This window comes from Pteropus vampyrus, unplaced genomic scaffold, assembly GCF_000151845.1.
Source record: "Pteropus vampyrus isolate Shadow unplaced genomic scaffold, Pvam_2.0 Scaffold556, whole genome shotgun sequence".
NCBI lineage: Eukaryota > Metazoa > Chordata > Mammalia > Chiroptera > Pteropodidae > Pteropus > Pteropus vampyrus.
Genome location: NW_011889337.1, coordinates 115,283 through 134,010, shown reverse-complemented (window position 1 = coordinate 134,010; position 18,728 = coordinate 115,283). Strand labels below are relative to the sequence as shown.

The 18,728-nt window shown below is 43.6% G+C and overlaps 1 pseudogene; it reads left to right on the top strand.

Moving 5' to 3' along the window:
• The first annotated feature begins 13,373 nt into the window (after positions 1-13,373).
• LOC105308188 lies at positions 13,374-13,628 on the top strand (annotated as a pseudogene).
• Positions 13,629-18,728: the final 5,100 nt, after the last annotated feature.

Here is an 18,728-nt window from a genome sequence, read left to right as displayed (position 1 = left end):
CCATTGACCTGGTGGTGGCCAGGCTCCCCAGAGCCTCAAAAAAGAGAGAAATGAAGGGGTTGGAAAAAGGGACTAATTTGGACAGAAGGCAAACAAGGAAGGGAATTCTACATTGAGGAGAAGATTCCAGGTTGAGTGAAGAGCATGAGCAAAGGGGTAGAGGTGAAAAAATTGGCAATTGAAAGTAGCAGCAAGTTGTTTTGTTTTCTTGAACTCTAGGACTCTTTTTAAAAAGTGTGAAGGTCAAGGCAGAGAAGGCTGCAGGAGCTGAATTCCCCAGGGTCTCTAACATGAACTGCCATCAAGGGCTTGGACTTTGTGGCGAAGATGGTGCCAAGCCTCTGAAATGTTTTGAGCAGAAGGGTGACACAGGCAAATTTACACTTTAAAAAGCTCTGTCTGGTTGCCGTGTGATGTTTGGAAGATCACTCAGGAGGCTAGGATGGTTGGGCATTGAGATGATGGTGGCCTGAAGGTCCTTGGGTTGAAGAAAAGTAGACTAGATCCAGAAATCATTAAAAAGAGAAAGGAACAGGGCATAGTACTGACTGAATTTGGGACATAAAAGCAGAAAAAATTTGAGGATTTACGAATCCGTATAATACATTAAGATTTATGAATTCATAAAATACATTAAGTAGCATTTATTGCAAACCAAATGTATACAGAGCTCTGTGCTTGGTAATAGGTACTAGAGGCACATAATACATGGTACCTGCACTGAAGTAGCTCTAAGTCTCATGGAAAAAATAAGCAAGATAGTGACAGTGGTATATTCCTAGTTGCTGAGGGGTACAGAGGAGGAGTTCCACATCCAGCCTAAAGAAGATGGGAAGGCTAAAGAGAAAATTCTCACAAGAATCAACTGCTGAGCTGAGTCTTGATGGGGCCAGGTGAAGGCAAGAGAGTACAGTTACTGCAAGCAAGTACACAGCATATGTGAAGGCAGTGAGGTGTTAAACAGCATGATGCATGTGTGAGACAGGGATGAGGTGGATGGTAGCGTCATTAGTTGTGATCTGGGACACAAAAGGAAAAACAGCTTGTGGTGGTGGTGGTGGAGGCAAGGAGGCAGGGTTGGGTCTGTCCTGGACAAATTGTATTCAAGGTGCTGCAGGAGCAGTTAAGTAATCTCTGAAAAGAGCTCTCTGTGGAGACAGAGCAGGGCTTATAAGGGATGGTGATGGTGGCCTGCATGGAGCATCTTGCCCTTCACCTTTGCAGTAGCATAAGACCAGTGGTTAGCAGGACTGAGAAAAGGCAGGTAGGGGCTATCCAAGGCAGCGTGTCACTGCAGCAGACCCATATTTGGGGTGGGGACTGTTGGCATACCTGAGATTTGAATGGTTGAGACCCCCTTGGTGCCTAAAGGCATATGTTCCTTCTGCTTCCTGTGGTTGGTCTGGTGAAGGTGGATCACCAAGCTCATGTACACACCAGAAGAGCAAGGGATGGCAAAGCTCACCTTTGCCTCCTGGTGTCCTAAATTCTTTTTTCCTTAGCCACTCTTTCTGGCTGGCCCCTGTCCACAGTCAGGGCTCAATCCACTTATGCCTGGTCCATGTTTCCATTCCTGCTCCTCCCTCAGAAAGCTGGCTACACCTGAAAGGAGAGTTAACTTCCTGGCTGTCAACAATGGACTGTGAGGCCAGTACTGTGCTTGAGAAACAAAGACGCCTATCAGTCCACAGAGATATCTCATTTTTTTCATTGTCTGCTTTATCCAGAAGGATAGATGTGCTTTCAAAGGTAGCAAAAGGAAGAAAGAAGAGAAAGGGTAAGGTATATACTAAGAATGTTGAGTTTGCAAGAGTGTCTGGGGCCGGAGCTCAGGACACTGGAGGGAAGGGAGTGGCTTTTAGTGAGGGGATAGAAATGGACATAGGTCAATCAGGAGGGTCTCTTAAGCTAGGTTAAGGACTTTGAACTTTGTTCTAATAACAATGAGGAGTCATTAGAAGGTTTTTTTCTTTTTCCTAAAGAATGACTTTATTGTTTCTATAAAATTTATGTGTTCTTCTAATTAGAAACTAAATCAATACAGAAAAGGTCAAAGAAGGAAATTAAAAATAACTTCAAACTCTATACAATAATCATTGTTAGGGCAACTTTTATTCTAACCTTGTCTTTATGTTCATACTTAGAGATGAGGATGGGTATAGAGATGAGAGGGCAATGCGTGAAGAGAGATGAGCAATTTTCAATAGTATTCTTGTTTAAACTGTTTATTAAACAAACAAAAAAACGTATATTTTAATTTCCCTGTAATTTAAGAGAAAGTGTCTTCTCTCAAAGAAGAGGTAACAAATCAGTGGAAAGAAGTATTGTGTCTAGGTTATAAGAAGACACCTCTGGCTACTATGACGGAGGAAAGATTGAGAAGAAGGGAGGATGGATGTCAGGGGACCAGGTAGAAGCCACTATAGTCATGTAGGTGAAAATAGTGAAAGCTTTAGTGTAGGAGTAGATTTCCTAAGACTTGTTTTCTGGTAGGGGAAAACACACAGGAGGCTCTCTTAGATGACAGAGGTCTCAAACCTTGGTGATTAGGAGGTGTTGGTGCCATGATCAGAAATAGGCTAAGTAGGCAGAGCAGATTTGATGGGGGAGAGAGTGTTGCTTCAGATGTGTGAAGATTCTATAGCTGGTGGGGCATCCAACAGGCAATTGGAGATGGAGATCTAGGTCTCAGATGGAAATGGGACTGAAGATAGGGACCTGGGAACACAGAAGTGAGCACAAAAACTGTGGGAGTGTGAGAGCCCTCCAGGGCAGAAAGTTTTGAGGTAGAGAACTGGGCCAAGGACAGAAGCTTAGGGAGTGTCTATGTCAGGGGATGGAAGCAGAAAGAGGAGCCAAGGGGAGTCGACAGGGTTGGGAAGAGGCCAACATTCCTGTATCAGTGCTGTGTTTCTGGGATTTTTCAGAAACCTTGTGGGAGACTCAAATGCAACATATGTTTGGTGAGAGAGAAGAAGATCAAGCCTGCAGTGTGAGAAATGGCAGCTGGGAAGCAAAGAGCTTCTTCTCAGGAGAGTGGGGCTAGCAGCGCAGTACAGAAACCTTGAGGAAGCAGCAGGCAAGATAGGGCCACTAGATTTGGAAGTTAGGAGGTCTTGAGTGCCTGGGACCAGGTTCTGAGAAATACTGGGAAACAGAGACAGATGGCTGGGGCATGAGGAGGGAGCCTGGATAAGGATGAGAAGCCTGAAAGGCAATCTCCACTCTCCAGATGTTTGGGGCAAAAGCAAAGGAAAACTCAAAGAAGTCCGGGAGAATAGGACATGCCTAGGCATTTTCTAGACTGCAGGGCCAGAGCCAACAGAGCAAAAGAGGCCGGAAAGTAAGCATGGATGGTAGTAATTCATAAAGCTGGGACCTCAGGAAACTGGATGGAGAGGACAGTAAGAGTGGCAGTAGAGAGGTGGGCCTCAGGACTAGAAGAGAGGAGAAATATCGAGGTGGAGAAAATGTAACATTTTAGTCTTGAAGAAAGAAATGATACCATCAGCAACCAGCATTCCTTAAGCATATACTTGGTGCCAGGCATCAAACTGAGTGCTCCTCAGACATTATTTGGTCTCATTCTCATAATGACTCACGAAGTAGGTACAATTATTACCCATATTCTACAGAGGAAGGAAATAAAACTCACAGAGATCAAATATCCCACTTCTGCTTAGTGAGAGAGACAGGACTCTAGCCCAGGTCTGTAGGACAACAACCAAGTCGTTGCTCATTCATGTCGAATGGCCTCACAGAACTCAATGTAGGAACTAAGTTTCCTGCAGGCAAAGGAAGTAAGGGTGTGATTGGGAGTGAGACAAGTAAGGAAAGTCCTCAGGAAAACTGATTTGGAAACAGAATGAAGTTTGAGTTAAACAAGACGTGACCAGAAAACAAGACATGACCAGCAGCCTTGCCCAGAGTCAGGAAGAACCCAGTAGCCCTATAGTCTCCAATCCTTCTTCAATTCCCAGATCTACAGAGAGATTATTTCTTTTTTACAAATGAAAATTAGAGGCCAGGAATAGTCATTGATTTCCCCCAGCATAGGTGGCTGCGCCGGGACAGATATACAAAGCTTCTGACTCCTATGGCAGTGCTGGTTCTTCTATTTTAGTATATGAATGCACGCAGGTGGATGGGAATGCCAAGGCACCAGCTTTTCCCAGCACACAGGGACAGCATAGTTCATAAACTGCAGTTCCAAGCAACCAGGCTCTGTGGAGTCTGCCAGATCTGGATTTAAGTGTCAACTCCACCACTTTCTGGCCATGTGTCCTTCAGTCAGTCTCCCAAGCTCTCTAAACCTCCAAATCCTCTGAAAACTAGAAATAATAACATATGCCTCATAAGATTGTTGTCAGGATAAAACATGATAACCCATGTGGGGTGCATAGCACTGTGCCTGGCACTGAGTGGTCAATAAATGCTCATGGCTGTTGTTCCTATGGTTGTGGTTCCTGTTGATGGAGAGAACATGATTCAGAGGCAGACAGTCCAGCCTCTGATCCCTGGCTAACCACTTCATTGCTCTGACATGGACGAGTTTCTTCACACTGGAGCCAGTTTCCTCAGGTCTAAGTTGGGGACAATTCACAGGTGGCTGAAGTGCTTTGAAAACTATAAACTGCCCCTGAAAGGTTACTTATTTAATTCCACCTTGGAACTAAAAGATCAGCCTTCTAGAGAAACAGGCACAAAGGATGAGAAGAGAGGAAAATAACTAAGTTAATGAACTCCATAAATCAAAACTGAGAAAGTTTGGAAGAAGGAAAAAAAAAAGACTTTTTATTTCTCTGAGGTGGAAGGAATGCATTTTATCCTAGCAAGCATGAATTTTGGAACCTACTCTAGATGAGAATTTGGACAAACCCTGTAGGGCGGACAGGGCTGAGTCAGCTTTGGTCTGTGTTTGCCATCAGCTTCCCCAGGTCAGTTGTACACACCTAACTCTGCCACTATATAGAAAGAGGGGAAAGCAGAGCAGAGGGTATAGGTATCAGGATGAACTCCTTGAAAGGAGTGGCATTTGGACTGGGCTTTGAAGGATGAGTAGGTAAGCAATGCATGAGGGGTAGGGGAAGTTGTTGGAAGGATGAATGAAACAGCTTGAGCAAAAGCACAGTAACAAGGAGGGGCATGAGTCTAGGGAACAGCAAGTCAATCCATGTGACTGAAGAGAAGATTTGTGAGTCAGGGACAGAAGTGGCAGATGAACCTAGAGCATTACATTGAGACCATCTCACAGAGCATCTCAAGATGGCCAAGGAGCTTAGACTTTGTCCTGCAGATAATGGGGAGGCACTGGTGACCAGTGCTTTCCAACTGCTGTGGCCTGACCTTGCCTCACACAGTGTCTTAAGTAATGTAGGTGTTAGAAAAAAGTTTATTTGATTGATGAGACAGACTCCATGGTTGGAACTTCAGTCTGACTTGTTCCCACCAAAGTAGAATTGACTGTAGCCAAAAGAAATGGTTGGCCATGTCCTCTGCAGCTCAGGAAAACAGCTCTCAATGTAGGTCTCTCCAGGATCCTAGGAAGACCAAGACAGCTCTCTGCTAGAAAATGGGAGGCCATGGGCACTCTGGAAAAAGCTTACTGATTCTTATGCTCCTCACCTTCCTATAAATGTTTTTCTCTTCGTTTGTGGCTTTCTCCCTTCGTTTGTGGCTTTCTCTGGCTCAATCTGCCTCCTGGTCACTTCTGAACTCTGGTATTCTGTTAATTTTGATGCCTAGCTAGCCCTCGATCTTTGTCAAATTGCCAACCACTGCCATCCTATATGCTAGTCTCCCCCTTTTCCCACCCCCAGACACACACAAGCAGGCAAATCCCTGCCAACATGCAGAGGTAGGTTTAGAAATGTCTTTGAGCACACATTCTTCCATCTTGTTAGTACTGGAGAGCTGTTCTGTCTGGGTAGGTCAGCCCTTTACAAACCTGACATTGACTAATCTGCCAAGTGGCTGCTTCATTGTAGAAAGATTCATAGCTTTGTTCAGAAAAAGGTCAGATTCATTGGTTCCAGTCAATTAGAGAATAACTTATTGTCTCTCTTCCTTCTGTGACCTCCAAGGTCATATGTGGTTTATCAGCAAGAGGCCAATCTCCAAGGCAAAGCCAGGCACACCAATAATCCCCCAAAAGGAAGAAATAAGGCAAATGAACTATCTGCGATTCTCTGGGTTAGAAGTCTCAGCTGGGTCTTGTTCTCTACAGATCCCCATCACAAGGAAATTAAAGTAGGCTCCAGGTCTATCAAACCAACGGGGAATCACCAGTATTTTAGAAATGTGAGACTGTGTAAGCAGACTTTAAGATTACTATTTTCTCTCTAGAATTATCTAGAATTATTAAGACAAACAGTAACCGGGTAGTAGATGCTAAATTCTTAGTTATGTGTTTCTGGTAAAAACAGCTAGACTCTTTGAGAATGGCTAAGTGAATAAAATTAATAAGCTTTACTATTCAATTGTAACCTAATAAGGAGACCACTTCATTAATACAACTGGGCATTAAGGTAAACTAGAATAACTAAACGGGATACATAATTAAAGCAAGGTTTAGAAAAACAGAAGTTCCTAGGAACTTTAAAGAAACTTTTTTGGTAAGCCTAAACTGATCGACCTAGTACTTTCCCTCTTTTTCTCTTGCTTTAATCTGTTAGTTTCTGTATCGGGTTTATACTGAGCCTCCTTCAAATTTTTGACTATCTGCTATCTCAAGCAAGGGATCTAAAGAAAAAGAATGACTTGGCCACTTCTCTGACACCACCCTTCCCCATCATGAGCTGTATGTAATGTTAAAGGAATCATTCTTGTGGCTCTTCCCAACAGCCCTCTAACTGAAGTCATTAATCAGAGATGTAATTTTCTTCTCATCATAGTGCTTCTGCCTTTGTTTCCAAGGAATCTGAGAGACTCCAAAAGGAAAGAAAAATGGCCTTGTAGGGGCTGCTTCTCAGCATGAAACCCTGTGATTTTCTTTTCCCCAGTCAAGAGGGATTAAATGTTCCTTCTCTAAACCTTAGTTCCTTGCCCTTTACAGCGTATGGTATTCATAATATATGTTGGATGGTCCCTTAGCAGTCACCACTCCTCAAACTGTTTTCTGTTAGGATTTGGACTTGAGAAACTGAATTATGCCAGAATGAAGTGATTAAGAGAATGTTCCAAGAGCATAAGCAAATTTCAAAACAAGCATATGTAAATGTTTTTTCCATATGTGCTGTGAAATCAGTTCCAACATCGGAGTTCTCCACTGTAGCTCTGGTCTAGGGTCCTTGTAAGAAATGCCCAGTTGTGATTTTTTTTTCCCTGTGGGGTAAGGATAAAACCTTGGGGATTTGGGAGTTACTCGGTCTGCAGCTCCTGAGATAGGAAAGACTCACTTGATTCTGATTGGAAAATAGACATCGAGGTTTTTTCATTTTTTTTTCTTTCCTTTTTTTTTTAGATCAAGAGCTAGAAAGAAGGCTTTGGAAGCAGGAACCTGCAGTTCCAGAAAATGGAGAAATGCTAAGAAATGGGAAAAGTGTGATAAGTTTCTCCCTTAAGGATAATAGAGAAATCTTGGGGCATGGGATTCTAGGCACTGTCAAAGAGAAGTTGGGGGAAATGGAGGCAATGAAGACCAGAAACAAAGTGTAGTACAGGAGACTTTTGAAAGATTCCAGAACATTTCCAAGTAGTCCCTAGTACAAAAGGCCTATGACTTCTTTAGGGCAGGAGAAATGAAAGTAGGATCCATGAGGACTCTCTCAGGTCATTTCCCAAATGAAGGTGAGGAGACCAAAGGAGCAACAGGAAGGGAGTGTAAGCAGACTGGCTTATAGAGCAGCAGGAAAGAATTGAGGCGAGTGCTAGGAATGATCCCAGGCTTTAAGACACACTTCGAGGGTTTCACAGAATGTAGAAAGCCCTATTAGCCATTTGTCACTCCCCAACCATGGGTAAAATAATAAGAGACCCCACAAGTCTTTGCAATCTCACTTGGCATTTCTATCGTAACCAGTCTGAAACTCTTAGCTTCAACCAGGGCTTCTGCCCACTTTGGATTGACATGAATTCTCCAAGAAGGCTTATCTTTGTACCACTTTCCCCCTTAATCAGCCTCTGTCTGGCCAGAGGTCCATACCAAGAGACCTAGATCTCTAACCCAGACCCAGAGAAGCCTCTAACCCACATTAGTGGTCTGTCTCCCCCTAACTTTGCTTGTTATAGTTCCCCTCCCACCTCAGCCACTCATTTGGCTTCAGCTGACCTGCTCTGAGAAGCCTTACAAGTGAGCCCTTCTCTAGAACAAATGATCAGCCCTCTTTAGAGTGACTCTGGATGCCCAGAAAATTACTATCTGCCAGTATCCCTTTTTTTTTCCTTATGGCTTTCTGTTTCAAGCCTCCCCTGCTATTCCTGGCCAAGTCTATGCAGAGGCTGACTGATCCCAGAACCTCAGTGTCTCATTCCTGGCCTGTGGCTTGGCCTTGGCTCTGTTTGCTCTGTGACTCATGGCACTGACCGCTGGCTGGACCCCTTCCCTTATTACTTGCAGCAGTTGGACTGGGCCTCAAGTTCCTGGATACCTTCCCCAATCCAGGCCTCAGCCCAGATGTTGATGTACAGACCTCTACCTCAGAGTTGGATGTTCTTTCTATTTTCCAGTCAGCCTATGTGGCAGTCACAGTGGAGAGGCCTAAAGAGGCCTATGCTCCCTCTTCCATGTGGGGATTATAGCAAAGCAAATTATCCAAGTCCTTGGCTCACAAAGCCAAAGTCTGATGAGAGAAAATGAGTAAAACTAAGGAGGCCAGAGGACTCTGTCTGTCATCAGAGAGTCCTCTGACTGAGCTAGGATTGCCCTGCAGTACTCAAATAGCCAGAGGTTATAGCCAGAGGGAGAGGTCAAGAGAAGTCTGCCCATAGTAATCGGTACATATGGGCATTGGAGCTAAAGATAACTAAGAATCTGCTGGTGCTGTATTTTTGGTGACCAATGTGCTCATGCGAATAATCAGAATCTACATACCACCTCTCAAATCCCAGGCTTACCTAGAAACCACTGACCCAGATCAGCACTGCCCAGTAGTGACTACCATATTAATCAGTGCACATATAGAACATTATCTTTTTCTTAAATAGAATTTCTGGATTAAGATTGAAAAAAGAATGTACAAATGACTAGTGAACAGATCACCAACCAAAGGGCCAGACCAGAAGGGAGGGTTTGCTGCCACATGGAGAGAGAGATAGAGATACTCGTGTTTTGTTATTCCCAGGCTAGCTCTCTGCTCACTTATGAGGTTTGGACAGGTGGTCCTACTTTACCTTGCTATATTCCTGCCTCATTAACCAATTCAATTTTCAACTATATGCCAAAAATATAAAATTCTATTGTCATTTAAGAGATTTTAAACAAATGAAGAAAGAGAGCTTATTCCTATATGGGAAACCTCATTATCAAAGAAATGTTAACTCTCTCCAAATCATAACATAATCCCAACTGGAATTTTGGGTGCTTAGACTGGATGATTCTAAAGCTCATCTGGAATATACATAATTGAGGATAGCTAGAAATACTTTAAAAAACAAGTAAGGGAACACTAACATAGCAATATTAAAATGTATTCTAAAGTCACAATAATTACAGCACGATGTGACAGAAGAGACAGATTAGTGTACAGAATAGGTCTAGAAGCAGACTCAAAAATATGAATATTTAGTACATGATATAGGAGGCATCTCAAATCAGTATAGAAATACGTTGAGATAAATGGATAGGTATTTGTGGGAAAATTAACTTATATCTTGACATGTAGAGGTGGAAAAAATGAAAGAAAGCCACCATCTAATACTAATCTCTTTCACAGTGTCATCTGGAGGAAGCAGGAATCTGAGTCTGAATAACAATGTACTCTTTTGTGTGTAGATTATTTCACCCACAATGCTGATGATTTTTGGATTCACACATGCTGTTTCATACATCAGTAATTCTCTTTTATGGCTGAACAGTGCTCTATTGGATAAATATAACACAGTTTGTTTATCTAGTTTGTGTATACAGTATGTGTATACAAATCTAACCAGTTTGCTTATCTTATTGATGCACACCTGACTTGTTTCCAGGTTTAGGCTATTATTAATAAAGCTGCTATGAACATTCTTGCATAATTCTTTTTTTTACCGCTTTATTGAAATATAAAAGACAATTAGTTGCTAATATTGACATTGTACAATTTGATGAGGTTTTTTTTCCGTTATAGTTGGCAAACAATAATATATTAGTTTCAGTTGTACAGCATAGTGATTAGAGATCCATATAACTCACAAAACAATCGCACTACTAAATCTAGCACCCTTACATATTTATTACAACATTATTACCTATTTTCCTTGTGTTATACTTTATATCTCCATGTCTATTTTGTAACTATACTCTTATACTTCTTAATTCCTTTGCCTTTTCACAGTCCCTCACAATCCCCCTCCCATTTAGCAGAGCCTCAAAGTCTTCTCCGTATTTGTGAGTTTCTTTCTGTTTTTGTTGTTCTTCTTCTTTTATTCTTTAGATCCCACATGTACATGAAGTCACGTGATATTTGTCTTTCTCTATCTGACTAACTTCACTCAATACAATACCGTCTAGGTCCATCAAAGCAATATCTTTCTCCATCCTTTTCCTTTTAGTCTCTGTGTGTCTTTTAATCTGAAGTGAGTCTCTTGCAGGCAACATGTGTAGGGGTCTTGTTTTCCTATCTATTCAGCCACTCTATCTTTTCTTTGGGACACTTAATTCTTTTTCATGTGAGGTAGTTGTTGATAGGAATATAGTTATTACTGTTCTTTATTCTTGTTTTTGATACATTTTTTTAAAAGAAGTCCCTCCAACGTTTCCTGTAATATTGGCTTGGTGTCGATAAATTCCCTTAGCTTATTTTTGTCTGAGAAGCTCATTTTCTGTCCTTTGACTCTAAATGATAGCTTTACTGGATAAAGTATGATTGGTTGTAGATCCTGGGTTTTCATCACGTCAAATATTTTGTGTCAAGTCCTTCTGCCCTGCATAGTTTCTCTTGAGAAATGAGCTGCCAGTCTTATGCGTGCTCCCTTGTAGGTAACTAACTGCTTTCCTCTTGCTGTATTTAGGATTCTCTCTTTGTATTTAACCTTTGGCATTTTAATTATGATATGTCTTGGTGTGGGCCTCTTCGGGTTCATCTTGTTTGGGACTCTCTGAGCTTCCTGGGATTGTATGTCTATTTCCTTCACCAGGTTAGAAAATTCTTTCCATCATTATTTCTTCCAATAGCTCTTCAATTTCTTGGTCCCCTTCAGGTACCCCTATAACTTAGATGTTTTTACATTTAATAGTGTCCCATAGGCTCCTTAAATTATTATTATAGTCTTGGATTCTTTTTTCTTGTGTTCTGATTAGGTGTCCTTGGCTTCCCCATCCTTTATATCAGTGGTTCTATCCTCTTCTTCATCCACTCTGTTTATTCCATTTAATATACTTTTCATCTCAGATAATGTGTTCTTCATTTCTGACTGGTTCCTTTTTATAATTTCCATTTCCATTTTTATGTGTTTTTTTTAATCTCTTTGTCAAAGTTCTCACTGAGTTCATTTTCTCTTCTCCGAAGTTTACTGAGCATCTTTACAACCAATGTTTTGACCTGTGCATCTGTTAGATGGCTTGACTCCATTATTCCTGGACCTCTGTTCTGTTCTCTTATGTGTTTTCTGCTTCTTTGTCTTCCCATTTTGGCTGCCTATTTGTGTCTGTTTCTATGTACTAAGCAAAGCTCCTAAGTCTCCTGGTCTTATTAGTGTGGCTATGTGTGGTAGGTGTCCAGTGGCATAGTCTTGAGAGGGGTTCAGCTGCAGGCCAGGTTTAGCACCAGCCTGTGCCCCTCTGGGGCCACCTGTCAAGATTCAACAAGCAATCCACAGATGCTATGCTTATAGTTGCGTCAAGAAACTACACCAGAAACCGAGGTCAGCTGCCACTAGTTTGAGTCTTGAAGTTTGACTTTCCAAGGATACACTTGGATATGGCTTGGGTGGGTCATGAGTTGGAAGAGGCGGAGTTTCAGGGAATCCTCTGGGTGGAGCGACCTCTGTTATCCAGTTTGTTGATATCTTGGCTATGGGGGCCCTGAGTCCGCACACTGGGAGTTGGGGGGGGGGGCTCAACAGAGGAACAATGGATACTCTCGGCACTTCTGTACAGAGTGAGTCTTGCCTCAGCCCTCACTCCGACAACTCAGTGTACCCCTGTAAGTCCCTGGTGCCCCACAAGGAGCCTACCCAGTGCTGGTGCTCAGAGGGAGCAGGTCCATCAGCACAAAAGTCCACTCGTGGACATAGTCTCTGTAAAACGCATCTGTTCCTGCTGGCTGCCACAGCCTCTGTTCCACTCAACCGCTCAGACCAGGCAGCCTCGCGTCTTCATCCCCTCATATCTTCTACCACTGCAAGGTGATTTCTTATTTCTCTCCCCAGTTGTAGGGCTTGTTTATCTGGATCCCAGGTGACTTTACTTGCTGTTTGCTCCGTGTTTCTGTCACAACTTTGATTTGGTCAGAAGAGGGATGGACAAAGCCCCTATCATCTATGCTATTTTCCCTCTCTAAACACAGTACTTTTGAGTCCAGGTCCTATGTTAGTCCTAGTTTCTCAAAGTGTGGTCCACAGGCCACATGTTTCAGCATCTCCTGCAGAACTTCTTGAGCAAGCATAACCAGTGGGCCCCTTCCAAGGCTTACTGAGTCACAGCATCACACAGGGTAAGCTCATGAATCTGCAGTTTAGTCAGCTGCCTGTGATTTTTAGGCTTCTTAACATTACAGAGGATGTATCAGTTTACTTGGGCTGTCATTACAAAGTACCACAGGATGCATGGCTTAAACAACAAACATTCATTGTCCCCTATTCTGGATGGTAGAAGCCCCAGATGAAGTGTCAGCAGGTTAGGTTCATTCTGAGGGCTGTGAGGGAAGGAGCTATTTTAGGCCTCTCTCCTTGGCTTGTAGATGGCCATCTTCTCTTTGTGTCCTCACATGGTCTTCCCTCTGTGTGTGTCTGTGACCTAATCTCCTCTTCTTATAAGGACACTAGTCATATTGGAATAGGGCTCACCCTAAGGACCCCATTTTAATTTAATCATTTCTCTATAAGCCCTAGCTCCAAATACAGTCACATTCTGGGGTCCTTAGGGGTAAGTACTTCAATATATGAATCTTAGGGGGACGTGATTTAGCTTAGGACCAAAGCATTGATTGAAAATATGATTCTTGGGCCCCAGCTCTGCTCTCGAGTGAGGAGGTTGTAGTGTCAACAGGTTCTAGGCAATTCAAGCTCCAGACAGGATGACTGAAGTTGTTTGCAATGACCATTTGGGGAAGAAAGTCCACATGAAGTGCAACACCGATGACACTATCAAAGATCTTAAGAAGCTGATCACAGCCTGAACTGGTATCCATTGCAACAAGATCATAATGAAGAATTGGTATATTATTTTTAAGGACCATGTTTCTCTGGGGGACTATGAAATCCATGATTGGATGAACCTGGAGCTTTATTACCAATAGAGCAGAATTTCTTGCCCCTGCCCTCCTCTCCTCTCCCATTGTCACATCCAACAACACTGATATGGATGTTTGTTTTTAGAAAGTCATGTTAAGAAAAACGTAAAAACAAAGAAATATGATTCATAAGCCCCATCCCTAGTGAAAAACAAGTCATTTGTCTTTCTCTACCCCTTCCTGCCACCTCCCACCCCTCTAAAAACAGCAGCACGTTGTTTTAGAACACTGCCTGCAGGAATCCCTACTTCCTGTTTCTATATCTCCCAGCCCAATTGAGGACTTTGAGGACCCTCTGGAAGCTGGGGTCATTTCTCCCTTCCATGATGATGGGTGTGTGCATAGGTGTTGTATGGCTTGTGATATGTGGCTTGTGAAGAAAGACTCTTACCCTCAGGTGTGCAAACTGCCCATCAACAAGTCTCTTAGGGCCGTAATCAACACAAAACCAAGAGGAAGGCATATTTCCAAGGGCAGAAAACACACCTACACTCTGGCTCAGTGCCAACACAATAAATATTATCTATCATGCCCTGCAGCTGACAAATTTATCTTCTCACTTGAAACAATCAAGGTTCATCACCACTCACAACACCAAGCATGCCAGCCAAAGACATCAGAGAACAGAGAATAAAGATGATATCTAAGAGGAATGCATAAGGACAACCCTTCTTCTGCCATATCTCGGGTCTTTGGGCCACAGTTACCGGAGGGGGCAGTGTCATTTGGAGCACACCTTTGCCCACAAGGCCTTGCACAGGGGCTACAAATCTTGACCTAATGGGACCTGGGTTACCCCAGGCCCTTTTAGTGCTCTTCCTACACAATACCTGGCATGGCACGTGCACTGAAGCTCTTGTCCTCATATACTTTTGCTCATACAGCCCTCCCAGGATTTGGAAATCCTGGACACTTTCCAAGAGCTAGCTCCAATCCTCACTTCCCCGTAGAGATTCTGGCACAATCCAATGCCATCTCCTCTGAACTCCCTAGTCCCTGGTGTAGAGATTCCTGCTTTCTCCTACTCCCTATGATTGCCCAGCATGCAGTTCAATCACACAGGAAACTCAGTTTGCTCTGAGACGCAGGCCCCTGAGCTGGGGTGATTTTAAGAGCACATGGAATCAGATTGCAGCCACTCTCCACCCAGCTCCACCCAGCTCCATTCCTGGTTGCCCAGAGCTACTGTCCTAGCAATCCTACTTTCCAACATTTCTGTTCTGGAGAGGATATGTATATGCTTCCCCCTACCCAGCCATGAGCATCCAGGTGGCCCAGGGATATGGGCAGGGAATAGCTAGGCCTTGGCTTTCAGAAGTAGAATGTGGACCCTTCTACACTGCTTGCTAGGCTGCTAAAGGGCCTCACTGGTAGGGGTGAAGAGAAGGGTGGCAGGGCTATAAGGGCCTCTCTCAGCAAGAGGAGAGAGGAAGGGAGGAAAGGCACAGTGTGACTACCTACGACTATGTAACCATCACCACCATAAGAACAGAAAGCTGGAGGTGAAGTGGCACACTGGGAGAAGATACAAAACCAAAAGCTTATCTGGTTGGGCTTTTTACATGGAGGCTATTCATAGAACCCCTGCCTGATCCAGACATGGGCCCTCTTCTCCTCAGTGATACAGGTAGAGGGCTGGAGAGATGAGATCTCAGCCCCAGAGTGTGGGCCTCTTCAGAAAAGGGGCTACATATGCCTGTAAAGGCCTGTCCTGGCCATGCCAAGCTCAGCAAGTGGGAACTGAGCCTATTCTAGCAGCCACGAAAGCAGCTGCCACGATATTGTCCATGAAGACAGCTGTGTTTCAAAGGCGGGCTTGACATCATTCCCCCAGGCATCTGGGGTGGGACAGGAGAGCTCCCTCCATCCTGCCTTTGCCTTATTTGTGCTTACATCTGTCTCCTTCACTGAACTGAAAACCCTCAAGGCCAGCAATGGCATCTGATTCCTGTTTCTATCACACTCCCTGCACAGCCCACACCCTATAACCTGGCACTGAATATATGATGGCTCAGTGTTTGTGAGTGAGCCTAGTAACTCAAGAAACGAGAGAATATGAAGTGTGAAGTCACCACTGCAGATGTGGGTCAGGAGGTCAGTAATTCTGGGACAGGCAGCCTCTCTTCTGGGACACAGCTGGGGCTGGGGGTGGGGCTGGGGCTGATGTGAGAGCTGTATGCTTCTTAATCTAAAGAATTGCTGGCTTGCTTCCTCTGCCATGAGGGATGTGCAGGGCCTGCTGAGAAAGCACGGGGCTCTCCAAAAGGCTCCTACCCCCACACTGACTTTACAAGCCATTTCCTTTCCCTTCTCTTCTGCCTCCTCCTCTCCTCCTCTATCTCTGCATACGTACTGACTTTCTCCATTTTACCAGCAATATATGCTCGTTAAAGAGCATTTGAAACATTTCAAACAAAAGAAGTAGAAAGTGTTATTCACATTCCACCTACCCAAAGAATGTCACAGTTAATATTTTGAAATGTTTTCTTCCAATTTTTCCTTTAGTTTTTCTGAGAAGTGAGAGTTTATGTGTGTTTGCTTTATTTCTACTGTGTAGTGACAACTGACAACCACATGAGAAGGAAGAGAGCAGAATGAGGCAAGGTAAATATGAAGAGTAGCATTTGTGTTCCCATAGCACTACTAATGTGCTCTGTGGTGTTTGGCATGCTCTGACCCTCCCTGGGCTTCGGTTTCCCCATCTGTATAATGGGGTATTGGATTAGATGAGTTGAGAGGTTTTTTTAAATTTAAAGATTTTTTTGAGTCCATTAAGGAATAGGGAAGGCTTCAGGAAAAGGTTGTTATTTAAAAATGAAAACTTAATCAATTTTAAGAGGGCAGTCTGGGTGGGAAAAAAGGCAGTTGCAAAGATAAAAAGGTTGGACACAAGCTGCCCTTGGGGGACAGCCCCTGTAGGGTTGAGTGTGTAGGAAGTGTTGGTGGGAGATACAGGTAGGCTAGCATCAGATACCTGGAATTCCTTCAGTCAGAGGCCCTCTGGGTCCAAGGTGGGACCCAAGCATAGGGCATCTGTGAGCCTGTAGAGTAGAGAGTGGTTGCTGAGAGATGAGCATGGGACAGAGCCAGCTGTTACTCATCCAGATGTGAGATCTCAGGGTAGGACTGGCCTTGCTAGCTATACTGAAATGGAGGCCCATGGAATCAAAGAGGGCTGGAGACAGGAGCCCAAGGACTCCAACAATTGCAAACACAGCACAAATCTGGGAGTAAAAGACTCAAATAAGCTGGAATGAGAAAGAAGGAGCAGAAGTCCCAGTTAAAAAAAAAAAAAGGAAAAGAAAAACATAAGAAGAGTGAAATGACAACCTAGATACAATTATTCTGCCATCTCTACCAGCCTTATTCTCATGTGAGTCCCACACTAACGTAGACAAGATGGCAAATAAACATGTTAAGAGAAACAGTCAAACTTCCTAAGAAAGAAGGTGATTTCAGATAAGGGTCTGGGCATTCATTCACCTATTTATTTAACAAGAATCTCCAAAGGCCTGCTGAGTGGCCAGCCCTGTGAGAGAAGGTGTCAGCCAAGCTTCTGACCCTTCCTGTCAAGACTTAAATTTACAAGATGAGCATATCAGAAACAGTTGAACTTTGTCCAGTACTTTGTCCTAATTTACATAAACTTTGAGGGAATCGTGGTGCTTAGGTTACTGGCTCATCGTCAAAACAGCTTGGCTTCTCACAAACATTATTAACTGGATCAAAGAAAATGTAGTTTGTGTTTCCATTCATCCATAATGCTTTATTATAGCAAAATATAGTAAGGAAATTTCAGGATTGAACTGGAATTAGAAAGTCACTTAATGCAGAACCGTTATTACTGATTTAAATAGTTAAGTATAAATATTTGTTAGACTTAATGCTTTTAAAAAACACACACAGTTCTCTAAATGCAAGAAGGCCAAGAAAGCTAGGTCTCCACTCACCAACCTCTCACTATTATCCACCAGGCACATCAGATAGCCCGGATAGATAAGAAGGTCCTATGGGGTTCCCTCTGGTAGGCTCCAGGCCTTCCAGAAGTTTTAATGAAGTTATATTCCCAGGCAACCAGCCAACATTTGGTCTTGATTCAACTGACTAGACCTTTAGTAGCTGGATGGATAAGTTAGGGGATACCTATGTTTGGCATTTCTAAGTGCCCTTTTCAGCTAGGAGGTATTTACCATGGCTTCTTGCTCTCTTGACTTTTGTCCTGTCTAATGACAGTGCAGGATAAAGAAGAAGAAATGTTGGGGTTTATCATACACGTCCTGGGGTGCTCCTTTTCTAAAGGCAGTCACCTCTGTCAGTTAGCTTCCAAACTTTAAACATATGTCCTATGTAAGAAGAACTCTGGTTTTCCAGAAGCAGCTGTAAGTTTATTTCCCATACAACTTCTGTGAAAGACAGAACCTGATTGGCCCCATGACCCAGCACATAACCAGTTTGTTTTGACTCAACTAATTCCAAGAAAAACCAATTATATCCTCTGAAGCTTTATCAGTGGCCATTCCTTCCTCAACAAGAGATATGGAGCCTTTAGGGAAGACCCTGCAAATCCCAGCATGCACTAGTGGATGTAGGGAGCCTAGGAAGGCCCTGGTGGTGGTGGTACCAATGGCAGTAGTAAGAATGGAGGGCTGGATGTGGCCCTGCTTACTACATTTAGTAGGAGAATCGCTGCTTGTCCCAGAAGGTCCTCAGCCGTGCCCCCAGCCCGATGCCTTGCCCAGCCCCTTTGCCTGCTTGCTTGCTGCCTCCCTCCTTTTTCAATGTACACAGCAGGCCACAGAACCATAGAGCAGCATGAGTTTTTCATGGTGATAATTAAAGGCACCTTCATTATCATCTCCCTACACTATCTATTTGGCCCTGATAAAGCCAGCCACGTCAGTGTGGACTGTGAGTCTTCCCTTGCCCCTATCTACAGCTATCACTGTAGTTGAGGCTTGGGCTGCAGATTACATATATATTATGCTGATAAAGGGCCTCTGCAGCAGGGGCAGAAATGCCAAGTCACGTTAGAGCAGCCAGTGGCAGTTGATCCAAACATAGTAACTCAATACAGGGAGCCCAGCTCCCGGACCATTCCATTTTGCAACTGTGGCACTGTGCCCAAGTTCACCTGTGGCT